The sequence below is a fragment of the Leptonychotes weddellii genome, chromosome 7 (assembly GCF_054177405.1).
Source record: "Leptonychotes weddellii isolate Sample4059 chromosome 7, ASM5417740v2, whole genome shotgun sequence".
Classification (NCBI taxonomy): domain Eukaryota; kingdom Metazoa; phylum Chordata; class Mammalia; order Carnivora; family Phocidae; genus Leptonychotes; species Leptonychotes weddellii.
The window spans coordinates 93,266,694-93,284,349 of record NC_138375.1 but is presented as its reverse complement, the minus strand read 5'-3'; the positions used below and the strand labels follow the sequence as shown (position 1 = coordinate 93,284,349).

At 41.2% G+C, this 17,656-nt stretch overlaps 2 protein-coding genes across 8 annotated transcripts in view; one reads left to right on the top strand and one right to left on the bottom strand.

The window, feature by feature from the left end:
- GTF2H2 (general transcription factor IIH subunit 2) overlaps positions 1–11,342 on the top strand; it is a 39,759-nt gene extending 28,417 nt beyond the window's left edge. For 4 of the 6 annotated variants that reach the window (XR_014147142.1, XR_014147144.1, XR_014147143.1 and 1 more), the window contains 2 exons: positions 6,255–6,479; positions 8,617–8,944. The gene's annotated coding sequence lies outside the window, so the exon portion shown is untranslated. Of the gene's footprint in view, positions 1–6,254; positions 6,480–8,616; positions 8,945–10,766 lie in introns of those variants that run through there. The other 2 variants (XR_014147140.1, XR_014147141.1) reach the window with 2 other exon arrangements.
- Positions 6,771–17,656, bottom strand: part of LOC102741088 (survival motor neuron protein) — a 37,946-nt gene continuing 27,060 nt past the window's right edge. Inside the window, exons 9-10 of one of the 2 annotated variants that reach the window (XM_006738857.3) lie at positions 13,325–13,350; positions 6,771–7,120 (exon numbers count right to left, since the gene is read on the bottom strand). The gene's annotated coding sequence lies outside the window, so the exon portion shown is untranslated. The remainder of the gene's footprint in view (positions 7,121–13,324; positions 13,351–17,656) is intronic. The other variant, XM_031034063.2, reaches the window with a different exon arrangement.

Below are 17,656 nucleotides of genomic sequence, written 5' to 3'. Positions count from 1 at the left end.
GACGCTTAACCAACTGAGCCACCCAGGACCTCATATAGGTAAAACTGTCTTTTAAGAGAACTTAGGATGTGAAAATTCAGAATTAACAAAATGATAATTATAGAAATTGCCTAAATATTTTTTTTTTTTTTTTACGATTACAAAAGGAATGTGTACTCCTGGGAGAATTCTAATAGGTGTTAAAAGATAAACTAAGGCATATTGGGGCGCCTGGGTGGCTTAGTCGTTAAGAAGCTGCCTTCGGGGGGCACCTGGGTGGCTCAGTCGTTAAGCATCTGCCTTTGGCTCAGGTCATGATCCCAGGGTCCTGGGATCGAGCCCCGTATCGGGCTCCTTGCTTAGCGGGGAGCCTGCTTCTCCCTCTCCCACTCCCCTGCTTGTGTTCCCTCTCTTCCTGTCTCTCTCTGTCAAATAAATAAATAAGGGCGGGGGTCGCCTGGGTGGCTCAGTCAGTTAAGCATCTGCCTTTGGATGATCCCATTCCTGGGATCAGTCCCGCATCGGGCTCCCTGCTCAGCAAGGAGCCTGTTTCTCCCTCTGCCTGCCGCTCTCCCTGCTTGTGCTCTCTCTGACAAATAAATAAATTAAAAAAAAAAAGATAAACTAAGGCATATTAAAAATTTTGAGAGCTCATTTTAACAAAAATGGATTAGAATCAGGTAGCATCCAATGAATGAAGGACACAGAAAAGAGCTCTGAGAAGCTGTATAAAATGAAAGATTTTTTTACAGGTATACGGGAGCAGGAACAAAGTTACAGTAGGCAAAAAAGCAGGTGGGCTGGTTACTGTAAGGTTATTTTCCTCTAGGGGGGATGGCAGAGGTCTGCTGGGCAGATGACCTAACTCGTGCTAATTGGGCGATTCCTGCTTTGCTGGTTGACGATTCCATTTCTGGGAGAGCTCAAACTATAAATTAAGTCTTGGTTTGGTGATGTGGGGCAGGAGCAGAAGGAATTCCATTTTGGGCCCTTTTTTTTTTTTTTTGAAACACAGGAGAATATAAGAGGAGTCGGTGGAGATACGGAGTTAGAGCAGTAGTGCTTCTTAAACATTAGCCTGCTGAATGATCACCTGGGTGTCTTGCTCTTCCCTTCTCTTTCCTTCCTTTGGAGGCAGCATGTGGCTGGGGGAGGAGCAGGAAGGCTGAGGGGGACAGAGGCAAGGTCCAGGGGCCGAGGAGGTGACTGGCATATACAAGTACAGTACATAATACATGTAGAATGAGAACCAAGTTTCCTCATTGTTGGAGAAGGAATTTACAAATACTGAAAAGAGAGGCTATAAAGAACTCTAAGGTGTTAGACATGGGAATACTGGTGTGGACTCAAGGTTTTTAACCTATATAGGTATATAAATCTACATATACACATAGTGAGCTATATATCTCTACACACTAGAAAGGGACCTAGTAGTAATGAACACCCCACACACCAGATCTTGACTCCTAATACTGGCCTCCCTAAAAGGAACTAGAGTCGTTGGAGAAATGGCTGCTACAGGAACTGGACACAGAAAGTAAAAGATAAGTGTGGAACACCAGGGGATGCTAGAAAGTGCTAAAAACATTTCCAGGTGTAAGGCCTTAGAAGGAGAAACTTTCTAGGGATCAAGTGATGTCGTTCTCCTGAGAGAGAAAAAGAGAAGCCCAAATTAGCATAAAACTCTCATGGAAAAGTAGCTTCGGTGCTGTAGGGCTTAACTTTACTTCTCTGGTTTCTGCTTTTCGCTTGGGTTTTGGCCAGGTAGTTCTTTGTTAGTGGTTTGGGATTTTTAAGGAGATAATATTGGGCATTTTCTACTTTGAGTGGTGGTGGTAGTTGTGGGGGTGGGTTGGTGCAAATAACCTAATCTACCACGATTCAAATAAAGTCCTTATGATTCTGTTTTTGCAAACACTCAGCTTTTATAGCCAAGGTAGCAACCAGTGGAGGTTTCCAGAAACTTGAGAACTTAAATCTTCAGTCAGTCACAAGATTAGAGGAAGGATACAGAAATTTCTTCCAAGCACTGGACAACATGCCACACTCGAAAGAGGTGACTATTTCCAGGCATTTCACTGACCGAATCAGAGCTCAGGCCACACCCATTAAGTCGTGAGTCAATGTGTGTGGCTCCTGCCAAGCATGACTCCTCACACTTGGCCTGCTGGTTGCCTCCTGGATGCAGAAGGCATCACGTGTTTACTGCCATGAAAGAAGGACCTCCTCAACTGCAACACTTAAGGGTTTACTAGAAATGGATGCTGCCATTCTCTCCAGTCATTCAGAAATATAACATTTAGCTACAGAAGAATTAGCTGAAAACTGCTGAATCAAGAATTTGTCAATTCTAAAAACCTAATTCTCCAAAACATTATTAAACATTGCACACCAAAGGATACTTATAATAAGGCATGTTAAAAAAAAACAAACACAAATCAACACTGCTTGTCTATCAGTGAGCTTAAGAAACAGATTACCAGTACCTTTGCAGTTCCTGAATGATCCTCCCCAACTAAAAGATCAGCCCTTCATTCAAGTTTATACACCTAATCCTCCATTATTCGGGATCAGCATCCGGTTTGCAGGTTAACTGTGGTAAGGGAGATCAAAAACAGCCATGGGAGTGGAGTGAGGTGCACTGATCTGTCCTAAAGCCAAAACATGGAAGAAGTATTCAAGTTATATATAAAATGACAAATTTCATTTCTATCTAAATGAAACAAGACTTTAACACAGGGTCCAGGTGAATCTTTTGTGGGCCAAGAGATACTCCTTAATACTTGTGTAGGATCTGTTTGGTATATTCATTCTGGTATAATAGTTATGCCAATGTGAAGTAGAAGTAGGCTTTAAGGAAAAAAGCTCTTAGTACAGAAGCTTTTGATTCAACACTTACTGAATCAGCACCAAGTACAAAATAGAATTCCTAAGATTCAGACCTCAGTGGAGAGAGCACAGCCATGGAGGTCGGTCGAAGCTGTGGAAATGCAGCCCAAGAAGGTGTGAGCTTGCCGAGAACATGCCTTGGGGGTACCAGAGGAAGCCACTCCTGTGGTGGTGCCTTGTGCTGCCAACAGGGGGTGCTAGGAAAAAAAACACTCGAGGCCGGGAGCTGCTAGAAAAAGCACACTGGGAGCAGGAGAAGTAGTCCCTTGTGGGGAAAAGAAGTGCTGTCTCAGCACTACCCTTTAGTGACCGAACTTCATACTGTGTCTGCTGAGGGGACAGGTCTTTACAGAGTCCGGATCTATTACTGCAGAGAAGGCACTGAAGGCTGGATTTGGACCTGAGAAGAAACAACTTGATAAATGATAAAACTATTAAACCAAAAGAACCTAGTTAGGTTTTTTTAAAGATTGACTGACATTGGGGCGCCTGGGTGGCTCAGATGGTTAAGCGTCTGCCTTCGGCTCAGGTCATGATGCCAGGGTCTGGGATCGAGTCCTGCATCGGGCTCCCTGCTCAGCAGGGAGCCTGCTTCTCCCTCTGCCTCTCTCTCTCTCTCTCTCTCTGACTCTCATGAATAAATAAAACATTTAAAAAAAAAAAAGATTGACAGGATATATGCACATGAATGTTTATAAAAACGTCTTACATGATATATAAGAAACAAGGTAGTGGTTGCTTTTAAGGAGGGGACCAGGACAGCCAGGGGCTAGGAGGAGGGAGGTTTGATTCTTGCATATCTTTTGTACTATTTGAATTCTCTACCATGTGCATGTACCATTAAAAATGGTATGTTAGGGGCGCCTGGGTGGCTCAGTCGTTAAGCAGTCTGCCTTCAGCTCAGGTCACGATCCCAGGGTCCTGGGATCAAGCCCCGCATCGGGCTCCCTGCTCAGCGGGAAGCCGGCTTCTCCCTCTCCCACTCCCCCTGCTTGTGTTCCCTCTCTCGCTCGCTCTGTCAAATAATAAAATCTTTAAAAAAGATTTATTTTTTTATTTTATTTTATTTTTTAAAGATTTTATTTATTTATTTGACAGAGAGATAGAGAGCACAAGTAGGCAGAGTGGCAGGCAGAGACGGGACTCGATCCCAGACCCTGGCATCATGACCTGAGCCGAAGGCAGTCGCTTAACCAACTGAGCCACCCAGGCGCCCTCACCCTTTTGTTTCTAAACTTCTCCCCTTCTGATCACCTATTACAACCCTCTCCAACTCCCTCAGTTCTTCCACTGTGCCCACATGAGAAACATCCCCTACCATCCTCAACCTCTTATCCAACCATACCTACATCTTCTTGTTCTAACTCCGTATTTTTCAGATTTTTATCAGGACTCACAGTAAGAAATTTAATGTAAACAAATGACATAGTCATAAACAAGTACACAAATGAACTAAGATTCACAAAAAAACTCAAAGTTAGATATGATTTTACGAATATATAAATATAACAAATTCAGAAATGCAAAATTCCTTGAAAGAATTGTTTATATGGTGCAACATTCAGTTGTTCTTTCTTACATTCTCTCCCACAGGCTTTTCTCTGCTCCATCCCACCAAAACAGCTCTTACGAAGGTCACCAATGATCTCTATATTGCTCAATTCAATGAACACTTCTCAGTCCTCACCCTACTTTGTTAACAGCATCTGACCCAGCAGTAACTCTAATGTGGCCCATCACTCCCTCCTGGAATGCTCCATTTGGCTTCCAGGGCACCGCTTCTGGGTTTCCTCCTAACTCACTGAGAGTTCCCTCAGTCTCCTTTACTGCTTTTCCTCGTATCTGACCTCTAAACACTGGGGGTACTCCAGAGTTCTCAGACATCTCTATGTAAATGCACTTGCCTGGAGATCTGGTTCTGTTGAACAGCTTGAAATTCCAAGTCTATGCGAACTTCTACATTTTCATCTCTAGCCCAGATCTCTCCTCTGAACTCTTGACTCATATCTGACTCCTCTTAATATGAGTTAAGAGTTTCATTTCAAATTTCACCTGTCTAAACCCAACTCCTATCCTTCCTTTCCTGCAAGTACTCTATGCCAATTTCTCCATATCAGTAAATTCCACCTTTGTTCTTCTACTTGAAGCCCAAAACCTAGGGAGTCAGCCTTGATTTCTCTTTCATACTCCACATGTAATCAGTCTATTAGCAAGGGCTGAGCTCTACTTGAAAAATACACTCAGATCCAACCACTACCAACCACTGGTCCTAACCAGTCAGTCTGCTGCCTCCCTTGAACCTTATGGTCTATTTTCAACACAAACACAGAAGTCATAAGACACTTTAATAAATCAGATCATGCTGTACCTTTGGTTCAAAACCTTCCAGTGGATCCCAGATGAAAATAAATGCAGAAGACCTTACAGTGGCCTACAGGTCACCTGACCCTTGGCTACCTCTCTTATCTCCATCTCTTTAATCTCTCCTCCTTGTTCACTTCCATTCCAGCCACACTGGTTTCTTTGCCATTCCCTGAACATGCCAAACTCACTCTTAGGGGCTTTGTACTTACCATTTCCTTTGCCAGGGAGGTTCTTTCTCCACTTACATGAATGGCTCTCATTTCCTTTGCATCTCTGCTCAAATGTCACCTCAGCTTCCCTGACCATTCTTCAAAAAAAATTTTTTTTCATTTTTAAATAATCTCTACAACCAACACAGGGCTTGAATTTACAAACCCAAGATCAAGAGTCGCATACTTTCCCAACATCAGAGTCACATGCTCTCCAGCCTGAGCTAGCCAGGTGCCCCCTTGATCATTCTTTTTAAAAAAGCATCCACACTCCAGTTGCACTCTGCCCAACCCCTTTCCCTGCTTCATCTCTGTCGACAGCATGCATTACTCTCTGGCGCCTTACACACTTCACTTGTTTGCCAGTGGTTCCTGCCACTGTAAGCAAGAACTTTCATCTGTTTTGTTTACTGCTAATCTCCAAACAGGTAGAAGAGTACCCAGCACATAAACAAAACTAAGTAATTGCTGAAATGAACGACTTGCCTGAACCTACAGCCACCTTCCAACTGTTAGGTATTGACAAAAATGTCATCAAAAGCAAATAAGCTATCTTCATAACTAAATTTAACCTGGCACACTCAGGCAATGAAAAGATGCCAAATGTTTAAAATACTGGCTGTCAAGAAAAATAAAAATCTTCTCACCTGTACAAGAAAGCTTAAGCCATACAACATCTCATTCTGTGAAGTTTCTTACCAGGAATTGAATATTCATTTTATTTATTCAACAAATAAGTTGGGTACATTTAGTTTGTTCAGACGAAACTTCTGAAAGAAATAGAACTTTTTATATTAACCTCTTCTCCCACAGCTAAAAAGACTAGGGAGAATCCCAGATGCATGGATACCCATCCTTAGACTCAACTGAAACAACAGGATTCTCAACCTCTGCTGAGAATTTCAGCTGACAGAGATACAGTCAAATGGATAGTAGATGGAACTGCAAGGCAGTGATGAAAGCACTAAAGCGTGGGCAGCCATGTTCGGCAGCGCGCACGAGGAAAATCTGGAGGCCAGAAAAGAGAGAGGCAGGCAGGTAAGACAAAGTGTGGAGAGGAAAATGACAATATGACTTCTAAGAAATGGAACAGAGCCGTGGTCCCCGCCTGGCTCGGTCCAGAGCTGTGACACTCAGCTTCACATAAGCTTTGTTTCCTAAACTTGGATTATCAACAACATGGCTTTACAAATGGTTGTATCTTTGCCCTACAACCCTTTATCTAAGCAAGTTTGAGTTCTCTTCCTACCTTTTTTTTCCCCTCTTACATTTTTATACAGATATACCTCACCATATATATTCTAAAGAAAAATACTCATACAGTCAAGGTTAAAAAAATTTACCATTTATTTTTAAAGGCATTAATAAAAAGCTTAACATACTTTATACTAAGAAAGTTACAATATACAAATGGGCTGAGTTGAAATTTTCACAGATTGACTTTTCTGTACTACATGTGACTGACTTTCTTTAATTACTCACATTTCCACTGTTGAGTTATTCAGACTGATTATTCCCCTGGAGCACAGGGCTGGCTATTTAAGCAGGAGTCACATGCAACAAGGGGAAATGCAGGTGATTATTCCACCCAACCAACTGTTCATGAAGAAAAAGATGAAATTCTGTTCACGTTGACCATGGTGCATCAAAATACCATTCTCCTTGGGAGAGAGCTGCACCTGAATGTGGGGGAAAAAAAGATCTAGATATACATATGCAATTTAAAAACGCATTTTCTTATAAAACCAAAAGAAAAAGAAAGTGGAAAGCAATACACTCATCAAGGGAAGTAAAACTAGAATAAACTAATATAAAGACAACACAATATTAAATTCAATCTTCATAAGATAAATAATTACACAAATTGTGAAATTCATGCAAGAATAAACATGCCAGACTACCTAAAAATTTTTTTTAAGGAACACTGGTATTTGATCTGTCCTAACAGAATTAAAAATATTACAAAATGATCAAAATCATGTATTAAAAAAAACAAACAAAAAAAACTGGGGCGCCTGGGTAGCCCAGTTGGTTAAGCGTCTGCCTTCGGTTCAGGTCAAGATCCCAGGGTCCTGAGATGGAGTCCCGTGTCAGGATCCCTGTTTGGCAAGGAGTCTGCTTGTCCCTCTCCCTCTGCCCCCCCCCGCCAGCTTGTGCTCTCTCTCGCTCTCTAATAAAAATCTTAAAAAAACAAAACCCCAGGGGCGCCTGGGTGGCTCAGCCGTTAAGCATCTGCCTTCAGCTCAGGTCATGATCCCAGGGTCCTGGGATCGAGCCCCGCATCGGGCTCCCAGCTCAGCGCGAAGCCTGCTTCTCCCTCTCCCACTCCCCCTGCTTGTGTTCCCTCTCTCGCTGTGTCTCTCTCTGTCACATAAATAAATAAAATCTTTAAAAAAAAAAACCAAAAAACAAAAAACCCCAACAGTGATTACAATACAAACAACATCACCTAACTACAACTGGTAACTAAACCTAATTATCTAGAAATTAAAACATTATACATCTCTAGAGTTGAAAACAAAAAAAGTTTGAGTATCTAGAAAATGCTAAGAATTCTACATAATAGAATCTACAAAATACAACTAAAGCACTATCCAGAGAAAAATTCACTGTACTAAGATACCCATTTTAATAAACAGTAGATAAGAAGGAATTTGTAAAACTTATAACAAAAGCAAAAAGAGGAAATTAATTCCTGGTGTATCATCTGGGTCCACTGGGGTCCTACTTTAGTTTTTGAGTTTCTTTTTTGAGCAGTTCTAATAACTCTAAGGATTCATGACTATTTCTTAGAGGCCTGCCAAAGAACAGAGAAAATTTACTTAGAATAATAATGATAAAACTTTTATTTTGCAATTATGCTATAATGCTACTGGATTCTTTTATAAATCTAAAATACAGAATTTTAGTGATTTTATTATCCCTTATCTTTGAACACTTTATTCTTCTTCATCTCTGTATATATTTTACTGTAACTCATTGTGGTAGCCAGCCTTCAAGATCATCCCCAGTGATTTAACTGTCTCCTGTTTTGCATGCCCTTGGTAATCCCCTCCAGTTGACTGTGTCATCCCACTCCTGTGACTGCAGTGGGTTGGACTTAGATCTAAAGAACAGAAAAAGGTGGAAGGGACGGTGCAGTGTTGCTCACTCTCTATTGGATCACTTGCACTAGGGAATCCAGCTGCCATGTTGTGACTCGCAGGCTGTGTATGGAGAGCCCCAAGAAGGAAGGTACTCAGGTCTCCAAACAAAAACAAGTAAGCTTGGAAGCAGATCCTCCAGTCCCAGCAAAAACTTGAGACTACTATAAGTCTCATGGGAACCACCCAGCTAATAAGCTGCTCCTGGATTCCCGACCAACAAAAACTAGATAATAAATGTGCTGTTTTAAAGTGCTAAATTTTGGGGTAATTTGTTATTTAACAACAGATATACACTCACTGATTATCTGCAGCTATGCTAAAAAAAAAAAAAAAAAAAAAAGACTGAAATAATAACAACATGGAAGGACAGAATCACCTAAAACGATAATGTAATAAATCATCAACAATGAGATGATCACTATTACATCATCCTTCAGTTATCTTATTCTATTGCCCAAAGTACTGGATTTTCTTTCAAGATGTATTAATGGAAGTCTGGAGACACTGCCCTTCATCCTTAAAGTCTTTTTTTTTTTTTTTAAGCCTTCCTTGAAAACAGTTGACAGTTCAGACTTTTTCATTCTCTGTAATAGCAGAGAACAAAATTGGCAAAAGAAATATTTTCATAATTATTAAACCAGTTAGAAGATGAATGCGGAGACAGCAACATACAGACCAGCAGTTGGAAAACTATGGCCTAATTTATTTACTATCTAGTCTTTTAAGAAAAAAAAAATTTATTTTTAATACTTTAAATTTTTTTAAAGATTTTTGTTTATTTGACAGAGCACAAGCAGGGGGAACGGCAGGCATAGGGAGAGGGAGAAGCAGGCTCCCCCACAGAGCAGGGAGCCCGACGAGGGGATTGATCCCAGCACCCTGGGATCATGACCCGAGCCGAAGGCAGTCGCCCAACCAACTGAGCCACCCAGGCACCCCAGAAAAAAATTATTTTAATATTATTTCTTAGTCTTTTCATTTTTTTTTTTTTTAAGATTTTATTTATTTGACAGACAGACAGGGCACACAAGCAGGGGGAGTGGGAGAGGGAGAAGCAGGCTTCCCGCCGAGCAGGGAGCCCGACTTAGGGCCCGATCCCAGGACTCTGGGATCATGACCTGAGCCGAAGGCAGCCGCTTAACCGACTGAGCCACCCAGGGGCCCCTCATTTTCTTATTTTTTAAAAGTAATCTCTACAACCCAATGTGGAGCTCGAACTCACGACCCCGAGATCAAGAGTCACGTGCTCTTCCGACTGAGTCAGCTGCCCTTAAGAAAAAATTTGTGGGGGCGCCTGGGTGGCTCAGTTGTTAAGCGTCTGCCTTCGGCTCAGGTCATGATCCCAGGGTCCTGGGATCGAGCCCCACATCGGGCTCCTTGCTCTGCGGAAAGCCTGCTTCTCCCTCTCCCACTCCCCCTGCTTGTGTTCCCTCTCTCGCTGGGTCTCTGTCAAATAAATAAATTCTTTAAAAAAAAAAAAAGAGGGCACCTGGGTGGCTCAGTTGGTTAAGCGACTGCCTTCGGCTCAGGTCATGATCCTGGAGTCCCGGGATCGAGTCCCGCATCGGGCTCCCTGCTTGGCGGGGAGTCTGCTTCTCCCTCTGACCCTCCCCCCTCTCATGCTCTCTCTCTCTCATTCTCTCTCTCAAATAAATAAATAAAATCTTTAAAAAAAAAAAAAAAAGAAAAAAAAATTGGTGCTCCCTACTGTAGACTAACAGTGGTGGTGAACTTGTTCCTATAAGCAAAGTCTCAGATGATGAGTCTTCAAAATGGCATATGCTACTTAGGTGCATTTTCTCCAACTCAAGAACTGATACATTTCTGAGGACAAAAAAGGAAATACAGGGCACCTGGGTGGCTCAGTTGGTTAAGCGACTGCCTTTGGCTCAGGTCATGATCCCGGAGTCCCGGGATCGAGTCCCACATCGGGCTCCCTGCTCGGCGGGGAGTCTGCTTCTCCCTCTAACCCTACCCCCTCTTGTGCTCTCTCTCTAATAAATAAAAAGTTAAAAAAAAGTCTTTAAAAAAAAAAAAAAAAGGAAATGCAGTAGTGTCATTCAGTCCTTAAACAGGGAGGATTTCACCATAATATTTTGTGGTAAAAACGTGAACCATCGCACTTTGCTAAAAAACAAACATATAACAGTATTCATCTTTTTTCCCTGCCCCCATCCAGTATTCACCTTTTATGAGGCTTGTGCACCAAAATTCACTCGGTAAAGCTGCGAGTGGACAAATGTAAAAGAAAAATGTGGATACAGAAGTAAATGGAAGCTAACAGATGATACAGAAATGAAAAACAGTAATTGGACTGCTCATTCCTACTGGTGCTAATAAATGTAAAAATGAAGTATTTTGCTGTTACACAACAAAGAAGGGACCTGTAATCTGTCCATTTAACAAAATCATGAGCCATGAAATCTCGAAAGTATTGTGTTTTGATGAAATCCATGAAGAATCATCAAAATAATAAGACAGAACACAGTAAAGAATGTATTTGAACTCTAGAATCAGTATAAGATAAATACAGGCTCATGCATAACAACTAATGAACAGTTAGTTGACTCCAAAGAATGTTACCCACTTTAGATACACACACACACATATATTAAATACTGGGAAAATATGGAATAAAAACTTGGGTTTGCTATATTTGAATTCTCATCGAAATTACTAACAAAGTTATTCTCACTATCCCTAGTCTTGTGTAAACTGCTTGTAGAATGACTTCAAAATAAATACACTAAATTCTCATTCATGGTAGTTATGTTCTAAAAAGTCACTATATGGGGCGCCTGGGTGGCTCAGTCGGTTAAGTATCTGCCTTTGGCTCAGGTCACGATCCCAGGGTCCTGGGATGGAGCCCCACATCGGGCTCCCTGCTCAGCAAGGAGCCTGCTTGTCCCTCTCCCTCTGTCCCTCCCCCTGCTTGTGCTCTCACTCGCTCTCTTTCAAGTTATAAAATCTTAAAGAAGTCACTATACTTTTTTTTGGTAGGCTCCACGCCCAGCATGGACACTCGCCACCCTGAGATCAAGCCCATGTGGGGCTCCCTGCTCAATGGGGAGTCTGCTTCTCCCTCTCCTTCAGCCCCTCCCCCCACCATGCTTGCTTTCTCTCTCAAATGGTTAAGTAAAATCTTAAAAAACAACAACAGGACAATGAATCTGTGAAAACTGAGCCATTGCTCCTAGAATAGAGAGCTATGTTCAGGCAAGCCTTTAAAATGTGTGTTTCTGTTGAAAGACACGTTACTTAATATATACTGATGATTCTAACACTGAATCATGGCCAAAAGCACTATAACTCATGCCTGAATGAAGCTTAACCAACACATTTTCTCTGTAAGGCACCTCACAGTTTCTTGCACTTGGGAACACAAAGCACAATGTTCGGGGGCCGCTTTAAAGAGCGAAAAGGCACAGAAATGTGAAAAATATAGCACTAAAAGACTGCAAAAAATGCTTGTTCATAGTATGAGATGAAAGATGAAGACAGGGGCACCTGGGTAGCTCAGTCAGTTAAGCATCCAACTCTCAAGTTTGGCTTAAGTCATGATCTCAGGGTCGTGAGATCCCTGCACTCAGCGGGGAGTCTGCCTGAGATTCTCTTTCCCTCCCCTTGTGCTCTCTAAATAAATAAATAAATAAATAAATAAATAAATAAATAAAATCTTTTAAAAAAGAAAGATGAAGACAACACTGCTCAAGCTCAAGTATGAATGTCTGTGTCAGAAGACTCAAATTTTTTGCCACTCTGCACTGGTCTATGAATGATATGGCAGAAGTGCCGTAATTATTGACATGGGCATTACAGATAAATTTCAGTGAGCAGGCAAATTTGCAAATACATAATCTGTGAATAATGAGAATTGACTATCGATAAAATTTGAAAAACAAGAATTAAAAGAGTAAACACAAATACCTAAACTGATAAAAGGAAAATTATCACACAGATATAGGAAGGTAAACATTTCTGTTAAAAAGGCAATAATCACTAACACCTTAAAAGCAAGGTCAAATAAATGATAAACTAGAAAACAGGTATTTACAACTCATATCACAGAGGGATGGTTTCCATAACATATAAAGAATTCTTGCAAATCAAAAAGGAAAAACATACATCCCAGTTAAAAAGTAGGCAAAGGTGATATAAAGTTTTCAGCAAAGAAATACAGCTTTTAAACACATGACAGGATGCTGAACTTTACAATAATAAAAAAATTATAGTGAGATAACCATTTCCAACTATTAGATTGACAAGAATCCTAAGGATTATTGAAAAGAATGCCCTCTCCCACTCCCCCTGCTTGTGTTCCCTCTCTCGCTGTCTCTGTCAAATAAATAAATCTTTAAAAAAGGGAGGCGGGAGCCTGAGTTGCTCAGTCGTTAAGATTGAAAAGAATGGGGGAAACAGGAACTCTCAATGTTGGTGAGAATACTAAAAATAGTCTCTACTGAGAGCAACATGGCAAAAAACTATTAAAATTCTAGATTCTATTAAGGTAATTCTAAAAATGTATTCATAAATCTACAAAAAGAATTCTGTAAAAGAATACTAACTGTAGCATTAAATAGCAAACAACTGGGAACTGCCTAAAATTCCATCCATAAGAGCTCAAATAAGTATGGGACACATCTCTACATAAAAATACCATGCAACTTTAAAAAACAAGGCAGTTTTATATACTGGTATGGAGTATTCTCCAAAAAATGTTGAGGAAAAAGCACTTACCTATTAGAGAATACTGTGTGAATTACCTATAAAAACGAAAAATTTAAAAAGTTGAAAGGAGTAATGATAGAAACATCTTACCAGAGTTATTTCAATTACATATTTTTACTGTCAGTAAACGTACACAGCACACAAACACAAAACATCAAAGGGTATGCTGTGAGGTCTCTCTCACATGCCTACCTTCTAGTCCCTCTTCAGAGATAACTTGAGTATCACCCTGAGGTGACCATCAATGCACACACAGACATGTTCGTAAATGTATATTTACATAAAAGGCAGGTAGAATACACTTCTGCATCTTACTTTTTTCATTTAAACATATCTTCCTATAAGATTGCTCTATATAGGGCACCTGGGTGGCTCAGTTGGTTAAGCGACTGCCTTCGGCTCAGGTCATGATCCTGGAGTCCCTGGATCGAGTCCCGCATCGGGCTCCCTGCTCGGCAGGGGGTCTGCTTCTCCCTCTGGCCCTCCCCCCTCTCATGTGCTCTCTCTCATTCTCTCTCTCAAATAAATAAATAAAATCTTAAAAAAAAAAAAAGATTGCTCTATATAACAAGCAGCAGTGTCGTTTTTTATTTATTTTAGAGAGAGTGAGTGCGCACAAGCGGGAGGAAGAGCAGGAGAGGGACAAGCAGACTCCACGTTGAGCGCAGAGCCTGTCCCCACAACCTCGAGATCACGACCTGAGCCAAAATCAAGAGTTGGAGGCCTAACCGACTGAGACACCCAGGTGCCCCAACAATGTAGTTATTTTAAAAAAAATAAAATAAACTGAATATAAGTATCCCCATGCTTTTTGAAAGTTTGTTAGGCCACTCTGCTTTATACCAAAGACCTACACTAGCAGCACCTTTTCACTAACCAAAAGAAATCCGAAGATTTACTTTTTTTTTTTTTTTTTAAAGATTTTAGTTATTTGACAGAGACACAGCGAGAGAGGGAACACAAGCAGGGGGAGTAGGAGAGGGAGAAGCAGGCTTCCCGCTGAGCAGGGAGCCCGATGCGGGGCTCGATCCCAGGACCCTGGGATCATGACCTGAGCCGAAGGCAGACGCTTAACGACTGAGCCACCCAGGCGCCCCGAAGATTTACCTTTTTATGAAAAAGGCAAAATACAGAAATAACATTCAGTGTGTGTTCTGCAAAGGCTGTTACAGAGGCACTACCAGGCTCCTTCCCTGGCGTCTCAGGCAGCATCCGGCTGTCCTATTTCTGAACTGTGAGCATCTGTGCTTTATCTCGATTTATTTTGTGCATCCACTAGCAAGTTGTGTACCAAAGTACCAGAAAATCCTGAGAGGTTACTTTTGTCATCTGGAATGTTAAAAAAATTTCCATATAAATTGTAAATGGTACTTGATTCTTGGCTTTATGCTATTTTAGATTATGAAAGGTTTCACAGAAATGCTTTACTTCAGGTATTGGGGGAAACGTGTAATATTCAAAAATAGATTCAAACTATTTTAGAACTTTTATTTCATAAATAACAATGGAAAAAGAAGTAATTTTTAAGCTATAACAGGTGGATACTCTAGCAATTAGGTAGGTGGGAAGAATAAAGGCATTAACTAGTTTATTCTCTGGGGGAAGAAATATGACAACATACAGTGATCTTTAAAGAACTACTTAGAATCTAAAGCTCAATATATGAAATTATCATCAATACACAGAAATAATTCTATGGAACTATGTTAAACAAAAAAGCCCAAAATAGATGTGTTATTACCATGTAGAAATATTCAGCAGTGACCCCAAATGTGACACATTATTCTTAGGTACTTGAGAAATACAGAGTATAAGATCATTGTTTCATATATTTGGTTTTAACAATCACAGTAATCTTTTTAAAAAGATGGAATAAAAGAAAATTGTTACAGAATGGGAAAGGTGATGCAATGAACTGTGTCATCGAATCAAGTATTCAAGAAAAATATGATCAAATGTTTAAAAATAGGAGGAACAGGGCGCCTGGGTGGCTCAGTCGGTTAAGCGACGGCCTTCGGCTCAGGTCGTGATCCCAGGGTCCTGGGATCGAGCCCCGCATCGGGCTCCCTGCTCAGCGGGAAGCCTGCTTCTCGCTCTCCCACTCCCCCTGCTTTGTGTTCCCTCTCTCACTGTGTCTCTGTCAAATAAATAAATAAAATCTTAAAAAAAAAAAAAAGAGGAACAGGGGTGCCTGGCTGGCTCAGTCTGAAGACTGTGTGACTCCCATGCTGGGTGTAGAGATTAATTAAATACATAAACTTAAAAATAATAGGAGGAACAGTTGGCAGTATACTTGTTTTCCTGCCATAGATTATGAAACTGGGCACTGGGCAACAGATAGCACAGGGCAGAGAGCCATGAGAAAAGCAAACACTTAAGGTTGAGTTTTCCATTCACCCCATTTTGGCTGGACACAATTTCTAAACTGTAGCATGGAAGGTGGAGCTTGAACAGGTATTGTTCTTCATACATGGAATAGAGAGAGAGTTTGGGTCCTAGATTAAGGGAGCTGGAATCTGAAAAGGTAGGGTCTAGAGAGCAGGGATTTGAAAATGGGGAGCTCCAACCATACGATCCAGGAATTGCACTACTGGGTATTTACCCCAAAGATACAAATGTAGTGATCCGAAGGGGTACGTGCACCCCATTGTTTATAGCAACAATGTCCACAAGAGCCAAACTATGGAAAGAGCCCAGATGTCCACTGATAGATGAATGGATAAAAAAGATGTGGTATATATATACAGTGGAGTATTATGCAGCCATCAAAAGGAATGAAATCTTGCCATTTGCAACGATGTGGATAGAACTAGAGGGTATTATGGTAAGCGAAATAAGTCAATCAGAGAAAGACATGTATCATATGATCTCACTGATATGAGGAATTCTTAATCTCAGGAAACAAACTGAGGGTTGCTGGAGTGGTGGGGGGTGGGAAGAATGGGGTGGCTGGGTGATGGACATTGGGGAGGGTATGTGCTATGCTGAGCGCTGTGAATTGTGTAAGACTGATGAATCACAGACCTGTACCCCTGAAACAGATAATACATTATATGTTCAAAAAAAAAAAAAAGAAGAAGATAGTAGGAAGGGAAAAACGAAGGGGGGGAACTTGGAGGGGGAGATGAACCATGAGAAACTGTGGACTCTGAGAAACAAATCGAGGGTTCTAGAGGGGAGGGGGTGGGGGATGGGTTAGCCTGGTGATGGGTATTAAAGCGGGCATGTACTGAAAGGAGCACTGAGGGCGCCTGGGTGGCTCAGTTGGTTAAGCGACTGCCTTCGGCTCAGGTCATGGTCCCGGAGTCCTGGGATCGAGTCCCACATCGGGCTCCCGACTCAGCGGGGAGCCTGCTTCTCCCTCTGACCCTCTCCCCTCTCATGCTGTTTCTCTCTCTCTCTCTCAAATAAATAAATAAAATCTTTAAAAAAAAAAAAAAAGAAAGGAGCACTGGGTGTTATAAGCAAACAATGAATCATGGAACATTACATCAAAAAGAAAATAAATTTAAAACAAAACAAAAACAAAAAAAGAAAATGGGGAGCTCCAGAAATTTGTGTAAAAATTCTACTTAGGTACTTGCCCAAATCCTACATTATGCAGCTAGCATGCAGCTTGGAAGCAGCTGCAGGGGGGCTGAGAGCTGGAGGGAGAGTTCTGAGGTCATATAGAGTGCCACCATTTACTCTGGCCGAAAGACAAGTCATTTCACCTCTGTGAGTCTTTTTCTTGTTTGTGAAATGGGAATAATAATAATATCTAACTTGATGGTGCTATAAAGATTAAATGAAGTAACCTATACCTAGAGCACTCAGTAATCACTCTAAAAATGTAGCTATTATTATTACTTATAAAAAGGAGAAGAATTTCATGTGGCAGTTTGTAGTTTCCTTACTATACCTAAGGAGTCTATTGAAACCAAATTCCATAAGGTAATATTTTATTTACTCAAGAGTCGTTATCTAAACACAAAGACTCATTAATGTTTAGGTACAATGCTTCACATCTGTCTTCTGCCTGGAAACCAAGAACTGGTTTTATTTAAAGTGAAATACAGCTCTCCGCCATCTCCGGGCTGCCATGGTGGTGCACATCAATGTCCTGGCAGATGCTCTCAAGAGCATTAACAATGCTGAAAAGAGGGCGCCTGGGTGGCTCAGTTGGTTAAGCGACTGCCTTCGGCTCAGGTCGTGATCCTGGAGTCCCGGGATCGAGTCCCGCATCGGGCTCCCTGCTCGGCAGGGAGTCTGCTTCTCCCTCTCCCACTCCCCGTTTGTGTTCCCTCTCTCGCTGTGTCTTTCTCTGTCAAATAAATAAATAAAATCTTTAAAAAAAAAAAA